This window comes from Pinus tabuliformis, chromosome 4_1 (assembly GCF_031772625.1).
Source record: "Pinus tabuliformis cultivar Carrire ecotype Pingquan chromosome 4_1, CPIR1, whole genome shotgun sequence".
NCBI classification, from domain to species: Eukaryota; Viridiplantae; Streptophyta; class Pinopsida; order Pinales; family Pinaceae; genus Pinus; species Pinus tabuliformis.
In genome coordinates, this window is record NC_142303.1 from 363,185,095 (window position 1) to 363,196,753 (window position 11,659).

Consider the following 11,659-nt stretch of genomic DNA (forward strand, 5'->3'; position numbering starts at 1 on the left):
TCACTCTGCTAGAATCAAATGAATAGAGATCGTGGTACTGTCGGGTGATGTCTAGACAGAGCTTATCCATGATAGCCTTGGGCGTGAGATTGTGAGAAGCTCTGGAATCGAACATGGCATTATGTAACACAAAATCATGCAATCTTAAACTGATATAAAAGGGTGGCACATCGCTGTCAGGAGACTCACCATTCGATGCTGGTCCAAAAATCATTTCAGGTTGATCATCTTCTACATTTACCATGTCGGACGTTGGGTCCAAATTCAACATTTTAGATATTTGTCCTCTATAACTGTTGTTCTTCATTATTTCAGTCAAAGGGATGGATACCTTTAACTTGGAAATCTCATTCTCTAAGCTAAAGGTGGGAGTATTTTCTACCTATTTGACTGGGATTTCTTTCTTTTATTTTTCCTTTGATGCAACTTGATGCTGTGATTGTTCTGCTGATTTTGATTTGCTGCTCTCCGGACCAACTGCCTCCTTTCCCTTTCTTTGTGTAGCTGATGAATCATTCTTTGTTGTTTCAACCTCCTTCTTTTTCTGAATTGGTTTGGCCGGCACATTTCTGTTTCTAAGTGAATATCGCTGCTACTGTGCGGACAGAGCATTCATATACCCCCTTTGATACTCCTTTGGTTCTTCTTCTAAAACAGTGTTACTAGCTAGAATGAAATTCGTGTCTTTGTGTGCAGCTGAACTCACCGCACACTCTTCTTCTTCGGTAATGTAAGTAGGCAGCTCATCTAGAGTAAAGAGGTGGTTTTCTTCACCTATTACATTCTCGTCCTCATCTGACTTCGGTCCATGCACAAAATTCTGCTGCAAAGGTGTTTGTACTGGCTATTGTGCTGTCTGCTCTTGGGTTCGCTGATCTCTCTGTCTTATTCTATATTGTGGCTGCTGCTGGCCACGGAAATTAGGATTTCTAACTTGTGGCTTAGGCTTGTCGAGCTTCACCCTTTCAAGCATCTTCTCTACCTTTTTGAGTAGTTGATCCATTGAAGAAGACTCTTCTTTCATAGTGATTTTCTTTTCTGCTTTCGCTCTAGCTCTTTTGGACAACAGATTTGCTTCAACGCTGATCGCGATTTTCTGCATGTCTTCCATTGTGGCCGGTTCTCTCTCTCTTAATTGGTAGGCCATATCAGCATCAAAACCATCCAGAAATTTCACCATAGCTAGTCCCGCAGGTGGCTTTAGATGATCTGGAATCTCGTTATAAACTGTATTGAATCTAACACAATAATCTTGGACCAACTCACTAGCGTTTCGTTTGATTTGTTCATATTCAGCCAGAATTTGAAGGGGATTCTTTTTCACTTCCCATTGATTTAAAAATTGTCTTTGTAGTTGAGCCAAGGTAGTGATACTTACTGCCGGCAAACCTCTGAACCATTTCCTCACATCACCTGCAAATGTCTGTACAAAGAGTCTCATTGCCATGTTCTCCGCATCGATCTCATGGAGTTCTAGAAGTCTGCCATTTTTTCCACATGTTGCTAAGCAGTAATGCTGTTAGGAGTGCCATCAAAAAACGAGATTTTACTTTGATAATCCACTGGCATATCATCTAGAACTTGGGGCAGAACAAGGGGCGCAAGCCATCACTCTCGGTGGATTTGGCCTTGGGGGTGTTGGAGGAGTGTGCACAATTTGCAAGGGGCTAGCAGTTGGAGTTTGGGGCTGTGTTGCAATATAATTATCAATTAACCGATTAGCTCTTTCTATTTCAAGGTCTACAAGAAATTGAGGATTGGGGACAGTATAGTCAACAACCCTTTCGGACTTGGACTCAAACAATGATATCTCAAACCACTCGTCAAACTCAAGCTCTTCAAGATACTCAAAAATTGTCGGGACATGAATGGGATTTGAACGCAGGAGTTATGGTGCTTTCTTGACGAAGGAGTCTAGGAATCAAATTGGGATTTTCATAGATATGAGGAGGATCCGAGTCTGGATTGGCTCTGGTATATCGTCTCGAAGCGAGTGTGCTATTGAGAAAAATCACAGGACATAACCAACTTACTCAGCCTTTCCAATCCTAAGCTCATGATCTGGAAGCTTAGAATTATTATGAAACAAGGGGATTTGATTTCAGTTTTGTCCCCAACGGAGTCGCCACTATGTTAGCACCTAAATCTGCCTTAGGTTGAAGGAAGGCAAAAATTAGGGTAACCACAAACCACGCTCAGTCTGGTAGCTAGCCCTACCAGAACAGGAGAGGGCTCTCTCCGAGTCACGCTCAATGAATAGATAATCAAAAACGGTCTGAGATGACTTACAGTGAAATATTGATCTTAGGTTAGTAAGTGAATAGGGATACAAGAAACCATTTTCATGAATGACCGAGCTTCTGGGATGGTATGGGACCAATAATCAGCAAAGAACAGAGAATTTAATACAAAGGCACAGATTATTCCGTGAGGCAAGGTAGGCGGAAAATGTAGCAATTTAGTCTGAGGCAACGCGGAATGAATAGATTGCTGAAGAAAGTGAAAAGGGCATAGTTACATGAATCCTTTTCAACAGAAGAAAAACACTAAACATGAAATTTTCCCACAGGCAGAGCAATAAAATTGAATTCTACCTAATCTCACTCAAAAAGATTCACTGGAAATGAACATGAATTGAATTATGAAACATAACGAAATACATATGAAAACATAAGAGACACATTTGCTACACTCACAACCACAAGAATCTCATGAAACAGAGCCGCTGCCTTTCATTAATTCTCTGTCAAAATTACACATTGAAGAAACAAAGTTTCTTTCCCACAGTCTCCCAAAAGTTACAAGCCAACCAACCCTTTGCAAATAGCTTGCATACAATATATAGAATGTGTAAGGAAGAGATAGAATTCCCAAGGGTTTGGGAGTTACTCGAATCATTACAAAATGGAGATGAAGAGCCAACCATCAGCTACAGGTGCAGTGCTACAAACATGACATTTGGCTTGGGTGACCGTTTGCCTTTCTTCGCCACTTGGATAGAAGCCAATCTGGAGAAAAAATACTTTAAATTCTGCCTTTGGTGCCAAAAAACTGAAGTGTAGATGAGCGGGCCCACTTGGAGAAGTCGCGAACCGAAATTTCGTGAAACGGAAGCAAATTTGGCATTTTTTCCTCTGTGCACCGCGCTAATTTGGGGCCTATTTTGGGGCACTTGCAGGTGTCCAAAATGTGACCAAGTGGGCTTTTTGGAAAGCATGTCCTGTCTACTTTCTAACCTTACTGGAATTTTTGAATTTGGTGCTCATTTGCCCCTCCAAATCTCCATTATCCCAAGACTGCTTCCTGTGTGTCAAAAAAGGGGCACATAGGCCATTTTTGGGTGTTTTTTGACCTTTTGGAGACTCATACCTTGCCAAAATTTCTTGTCCATGCATCAGTAGTCATGATTTTCCATATTAATTCCAAAAATGCAAACCATTCCTCATTTGGAGCTCTAGAATTTTAGCGCCGCGCCAGTGGTGCGACGCACAGGGAGAAAAACCCTGTGTTTTCCCCAAAATTTTGTCATGTGACCAAAAATTCCCCAAATTTCTTGAAATTTGGGCTGGAGGTTCCCTATGGGTTGTTATGATGGGCCAAGGAAGCCTCAACCAAGATTCGAAGCCAATCTTGCTCTTTTGCCTCTTTTTCCTTTCTTGTTGCTTTCCTCAATTTCACCTTCAAACTCCTTATCCAGGCCCTTGCACTCATGTTTCATGTCCTATAACAATAAGCCATGTGTCTCAGTAAGGAAAGGTCCTGATTGGCCTTCTCCAGTAGCCTCTCCAAGTTCATGTTCACGCTCTCGAGATGGGCCTCCCAATCCTCATTGATTTCTTGCTCCAATGATGTGAGCTCAACTCTTAGACTCCTTTGAGCAGCTTGGCGATGTTCACGAATGTTTTGCAACTCCATAATCGCCTGCTAATCCTCAAGCTACTTGTTTCTTTGCTCCAAGTACTTCATGTTCCACTTGGACCTCTCCAAGTCAAGGGATAAGGACTCAATCACTGATTGCTGCTCCTGGATGATCTCTATAAGATCTGCATTTGTTGGTTCTGTATCTGTGTCATCATCATGGAGGAGAACGAATTTGGTCTCTCGTTCACCTGATGGCCCTTCCTCCTATACTGGCTGCTTACCTCTGCCTTGCTCATGTGATGTTGATGTCAGAAGCGAGGCCCCTTCCACCTCGGGTGGAGATAACACTCGCTTTGCTGCTGCAAATAAGGGTCTACTGCCTCTCTGATAAGTGATGACTACTGGCATAGTAACAGTCTCATGTCGCTCATACTGATGAGATGGGCCACCTATCTCATGCTCTACCTCTGATACTACCTGTGGAGCGCTGACGAAGTCACGGGAGATGAAGTCCTCCCAAGCAATACCCTACAATCCCAAATGATGATCTACCAAAATACGGATAAGAGCAAAGTGATAAACATTGTTAAGCTGCTGTCGAGGGGTCTTGTTCTGCATGAAATTTTTCATCCTCTCTATGTTCCCACAGATGAAAAATGGGAGGTTCATCATTCACACCCTGGTAAAGTGCATGAGCAACCTGATGTGATAGGCATAAAGGCGAGAAAACCTCCCCTCACAACTGAAGTATTTCATGATCAGTTTCATGAGAGGAGCATACTCATCTCTCAAAAATCTGAATGGGAAAACTCTTGTAAGCTGACTCAAACAACTGGCCTTAATGTAAGGCTCATAATGATGCCTCTCCACCTTCTTTTTCTTATGCCACTATTTTCCAATGTTTGGTATGCCTGTTGCCACTGATATGGTTTCGGGTGTCAATGTGAAAGTGACCCTAGCCAAGATAGACTGTCCTCCATGTAGGTGAAGTGCAAAAACATGGGCCAACTGATGATGAATTCTGACATTTGCCACCCTCTAACAAAATTCAAAACATGCTAAGTGCTGGAAACTTGACATAGCAAGAGGGCATGCCTGCAACTCGGTGAGGGTGTTTGGCTCATCCCTAACATGTTTGCCACTTCGGTGATGTCTCATGGGGGCCTGTTCTCCTAAAGCTGTATCACTGTGGGTCCCCTCCTCATATTCTAATGAAACCTCGGATGCCATGACTGCTGTTTTGTAAACTGAATTTAGGCTGCCCTTTGATTATAGTGAAGCTGGAGGTTGCTTTAACAATCTGCCACCAAGGGGACAATTAAAAATGGAGTATTAGGAGGGGGATAATATAATGGGAATAGGGGTTTATAGAAGAATTTTGTTTAGGGATATACAGGGTTTTTGGGGTATTTTGATAGGGTAGGTTTTGTGTTTTTGGCAATGTAAGGTTTTAGGGTTTGTAAGGTAGGGTTTGGGATTTATTTAGCAATAGGAATAGGGGAAAGGGAGTATGATTTTGGTAGTGTTAGGGTAGTGATTATGGGGACAATGGCATAGGGGAATAAGGAACAGGGGTAGGGTAGGAAGAATAACCTTGGCAGCAATATCACTGTAGCACAAACCCTAGCATAATGGTTTTCTTTGGTGTCTTCTTTGTGTTTGCTTTATGAAATTTTTTTTCATTTTATTATAGGCATAAAATCATCATATTACCCATAAAAATTGGTTCACAATTGAATTTAGGTAGCCTACCTTGCAAATAGAAGAGCTCTACAAAAAATTTGAGTGGATTTGGAAGGTTCTGGGCGCTTTATCCCTGTGTGCCGTGTGCAAAGCCCAATGCGCCGCACGCTCTGAGTGCGCTGTGCCAGTGGTAATTTTGAACTGTGGGCGGGCTCTGTGTGCGCCGCACCCAGTGAGTGTACCACGCTCCTACCTGTGTGCGCCGTGCGCCTTCAAACTGCTTCCAACTCCCTCAAACACTCACGATGCACACTCACACCCTCTGCAACATTTCTCCAAGGCTTGGATTAGCACAATGCCTTTGATTTTGATGCAAACTTTTATATATAGCCTTGGAGGTCATGTTTTAAATTTACTTTTTAAAAAACCCACTTTTCTAATGTCTTGTTCAACACTTTTTCACTGATTTTAATATAACCCTAATTTTCACTTTTCCTCTGAGATTTTGGCTCAAACAATGAAATTTTCGACACTTTTTTCAGGGATTGCATGACAGATCATCTGGTCACGGGAACCATGACCTCACCTGAAGAAATCAACTGCCGACTCTTTTTGAAAATTTTGTCACAAATGACACTGTTTGACTTTTCTTCAAAACAGAGTTTTGAAGAATAGTCAAAGTCTATCATTATGATGATGAAACTCTGTGGATCATTACTTTTCAAGAACATCCCTCCGGCCTGCATGGCTTTACTGGACATATTAAAGACCAAATTGATCAATCCCTAGACCTAATGACCAAAAATGACTTTTGTCCATTAAAGGACCAGACCTTGACTATTGTGGACTTTTTGATTGTTTGACACAAAGACATAAGCCAGCAAGAGCCAGACATGAGGGGAAATGACTAGCATGACTCTCTCCATCAGATCATGGCATGCCCCTAGCAGAATGCAGCAGAATGAATGGAGCGGGACACCTAGAAATGAAATGCATAAAGAGTTTGGATCTCCGACGGAGGACTGACCAGACTGACTCTTACAACATCATTTCAAAGGGGCTACCAAATTCTAGCATGGTCCACCTATTTTTTGATTTAATGATTAGTATCTTTAAGATATTTTATTTTCATTTTTAATAATTAACCCCATGAAATTCTAGGGAATTAGTGATGGCCTTATATGGATATTCCTATTCAAATCACCCATATTCATTTTTCACCCCTCATTTGCACAAAGATCCACTTCTTTATTCAAGTCTATTAGGACATGAAGGTATGCTATTGAGCATAATTGTTTGGAATCTCCTCTAATTTATTTCATAATGTTCTCTAGAAATTTATCCTTTAGGGAGGAGCACTCGATGAGATGTGAAGAAATAGGGGAAAATATCCCAATACGTTAAGCATCTTGACTTGTTTTTTGCACTCAGAGGTGCTCTATAGCACAATATGGGGGTAGATCTCACGTAAAAATGTAAACACATAAAAGTAAATGTAAATGTAATGTTTAACATTCAACGTTTTTAATCTAATGTCGGCCCTATTTAAAAATCAATGTAATTATTATTATGTATAACACGATATAAATTTAAATATAAAGAGGTTTACCAACACTCAAAAAAGAGGTATGGTAAATAAATAAAACTTTTTTTATATTTACTCCAGAGGCATGGTAAATAAAAACAATTATAAATAAACTAGAGGTATGCTAAATAAATAAAACATCTTTTTATATTTACTTCATAAACCTCTTTATATTCATGAAAACTCAAAAACAAATTATTTAGGTGAAGCCAATGGGCCAAATACCATGGGACAAATAATTATTAATACCATGGGCTAAATACCATATTTGTAAAATACATATGGTAAATAAATAAATATAAAAGACGATATAAAGAGATATGGTAAATAAATAAAAATAAAAATATACATATGGTAAATAAATAAAAGCTCTTTTTATATTTACTCCATAAACTCTTTGTTCTTACTAACACTCAAAAAATAGGTTTTATTTACTGAAGCCTATGGGCCAAATACCATGGGCCAAATTATTATTAATACCACGCAAAAAAATATTATTAACCCTAATATTAATATTAAAAGGTTATTATTATTATCATTAAATCTAACATTCATATTAATATTATAACATTAATATTATTAAATTTAATAACTTTGGATTAATACAATATTAAATTTGTTATATTATAATATATATTAATATATCATGATATATATTAACTCTAGATATATATGGGAGGGAAGAACAAAGATATAGAGTGATAGAGGTAGAGAGATAGGGTGAATGATAAGGGAGAGATGGATATAAACTAAAGGAGAGGGGAGAGGAGGAATGAACAGAGAGAGAAGGAGAGGAGTTAGAGAGGTAGAGAAGGGTAAGAGAGGGAGACACAAAGATGGAGGCGGTAAAGAGAGAAGGAGAGAGGGAGGGAGATAGTGAGAGGATTGGAGGGTAGAGAGAGAGAGAGAGAGAGAGAGAGAGAGAGAGAGAGAGAGCGATGGGGAAATAGAGAGGAAGGTAGGAGATAAAGGGAGAGAGAGGAAGGAAGAGATAGAGGACTTCCAAGAGAAGAGGAGAGTGGGAGGGATAGATAGATGGAGTTGGAGGAGGAGAGAGGGAGGGAAGAAGAAAGACATAGAGAGTGATAAGTGGAGAGAGAGAGGGAGTGACAAGGGAGAGATGGAGAGAGAGAGTGCATATTAAGGGGTGAGATAAAGAGACAAAGAAGGAGATAGGGAGGGATATAGTAACATAGTTGGGGGGAGAGAGAGAGAGAGAGAGAGAGAGAGAGATGGGGAAGAGAGAGGGAGGTAGGAGAGAAAGGGAGAGAGAGGAAGAACAAGAGACAAGACGTGGGAGAGAAGAGGAGAATGATGGGGGAAGAGAGAGGATTAGAGGGCAGTGAGAGAGAGAGAGAGATGTGGGAAGAGAGAGGGAGGTAGGAGAGAAAATGAGAGAGAGGAATTATGAGAGAGCATACTTGAGAGAGAGGAGGAAAGAGTGAGGGAGAGAGAAGGAGAGAGGGAGGGATAGGGAGACGGAGTTGGAGGGGAAGAGGTGGTGGGAAGAAGAAATACATAAAGAGTGAGAAGTGGAGAGAGAGTGTGTATGTTTGGGGATGAGATAAAGAGACAAAGAAGGAGATACGGAGAGAATGGGGTAGAGAAGGAGAGAGAAGAGAGGGAGGGATATAGTAATAGAGTTGGAGGGTGAAGAGAGAGAGAGAGAGAGGTGGGAGAGAAAGGGAGAGAGAGGAAGGAATAGAGGGAGGATGTGAGAGAGTGGAAAGAAGGAGGGAAATAGAGAGGGAGTTGGAGAGGGGGAGAGAGGGAAGTAAGAATAAAGAAATAGAGAGAGAAAGGTTGAGAGAGAGAGAGAGAGAGAGAGGAGGATGGATGGATAGATATATAGATTGGATAAAGAGAGTGTATTTTTTGGGGGTGATATAGAGAGACAAAGGGAGATGGATATATAGATGGAAAGTGAAGAGAAGGAAGAAGAGAGATATGGAGAGAGAGAAAGAGGGATAGAGAGATTGATAGATATGGAGTAAGAGAGCATGTGTGTTTGGGGGGTTGAGATAGAGAGAAAAATAATGAGAGATGGTGGGAGATATAGGCATAGATGGAGGGGCGAGAGAGGGAATAATATTTTTTGCACTAGATGCATTAATTTCAGTGTAGATGGTGATTTCTAATCCTATTTTATTGCTTTCACTAGATGCATTTATTTTAGTGTAGATGTTGATTTCTAATGATTTTTAATTGTAGATATCAGTCTTTCAGATTAATCACATCCATATAATTGCACTAGATGCTTGAACTAGATGCATTGATTTCAATGTAGATGATTTCTAATATTATTTGATTGCTTGCACTGAATGCATTAATTTCAAAGTAGATGGTGATTTCTAATACTATTTGATTGCTTGCACTAGATGCATTGATTTCAATGTAGATGTTGATTTCTAATAATATTTGATTGCTTGTGCTAGATGCATTGATTTCAAAGTAGATGATTTCTAATCCTATTTGATTGCTTGCACTAAATTCATTGATTTCAGTGTAGATGGTGATTTGTAATCTTATTTGATTGCTTGCACTAAATGCATTAATTTCAGTGTAGATGTTGGTTTATAATCCTATTTGCTTACTTGCACTAGATGCATTGATTTCAGTTTAGATGTTGATTTATAATCCTATTTTCTTAGTTGCACTAGATGCATTGATTTGAGTGTAAATGTTGATTTTTTTTTAATAGAAACGGTTGAGTTTTATTTATAAGAAAAGGTTGGGCATGGGTGATCAACCTCGATTACAATCATTTGAGAGATTCTAGCTTTTAGAGTCCTCCTATTCTAGCTTTTGTATTAGAGCTTAGCTATTGCTTTTGATTCTTTTAGGATGGCTGAGTATTCCTTGATTTTCTATAGGATTCTGAGTTTCCTTTCTTACATTTCCACTTTCCTTTGGTAATTTGAATATTGCCTACCTTATAATAATTCCTGGATAAATTTTGTCTGAAGCCTATACTTGCCCGCCCAATTAAAACTATATTGTTAGATAACCTGGCCCCACTGCCAATAAGTTGGGCTAATCTTCCATTCTCGACCCCACGTCAAGGATAACTTCCCTCCATGTTCATGTGTGATAACCGTAGATCTTCCCCTGCCCAGATCCGACGCTTATCGCATCCTTCACTGTCTGGCTCTTAACTCCTTAGGACCATGCGATATGGGCGGTTTTATACTGCCACACTTCGAGCCCTCAGGTACATCGCATTGATTCATAAAAACTTCCCAACAACCGAAAGCGGGGAGATGAAATCCACTTACCACTCTGCGCGATATTAACTCCCCACCATGATACTCGCACGATGACTATCAGATCTTCACCTGCCAAGATTCGATGCTTATCGCATCCTTTACTATCCGGCCCTTATCACCTCAGAAATGCGCGATATGGGTGGTTTTGTCCCGCCACGCATCGAGCCCTCAGCTATATTGCTTCTGATTAAGAAAAAACTACCCAACAACCATAAGTGGTGCGATGAAAACTGTAAACCTCTCCCCGCTTCATTAACACCCCATTATGTTCCATGCACGATAACCGTCAAATCTTTTCCTGCCCATATCAAACAATTTTCATGTCCCTCGTTGTCCGACCCTTAGCACCTCTGAAGCATGCGAAAAGGGCTCATCACGTCCAAGTGAGGAATACTGCCTAGCCTTCATAAGTGGTGTGATAAGATCTCTTACCACTCACCGCCTCAAAAAAGCACCTGTTATCTGAATGCCTTCTATTCTATGCCCTGATTAATCCCCATACCTTCAATGGTCCATGCATGAAACCATATGCAATGAACCATCCCACGATTTGTTTCCCTGTGCCAGAGCCTTGAATCTGCATAATTCTTCTGCCCTCAAAGGGGAATTGAGTAAAATCATTGGGACTAAGGCCCACTGCCTTGTCTAACCTTTCCTTGTACCGCTCACCTGTTTTGTTAAGGAATCAGGTGCATTTCAACTTCTTCTTCATTCTTCGCTAGCATTCCTTGAGCTAGAAGACACCCTTTATTAGCCATTATGTCAGCTTCCTTGTTAAGAGTTCTCAGGACATGGTAGAATGAGCAGGTAGTGAAATTTTGAGTAATATTTCTTATTCTTTCAAGGGTCTTGTTTAGAGCAGAGCTATTGAGTTGGTCACTACTATTTAGGGCTTTTATCAGGATTTTGGAGCCATCAAAGATTTGAAGATTTTCCACTCTGTTCCTCTGAGCCAGTTGGCACGCTTTGAGCAGTCCGAGAATCTCATCCTAGTTATTTGTGCTCTGTCCTAGACCCCAACTGAACTTGTCCTTTTTGTGCCCATCTGTGGAGTAAATTATTCCTCCTACCCCTGGTATCCCCAGGTTTCCTTTGGAGGCTCCATCGAAGAATATTGTGACTTTTCCATGTTTTATCCACCACTTTTTAAATTCCTCCTTAGAATTCCGAAGTTGCCACTCTGGATTATGGCTATGCAGGGAGACGCTATTTTTGATGCTGTAAATGTTGATTTATAATCATATTTTATTGCTTGCATTAGATG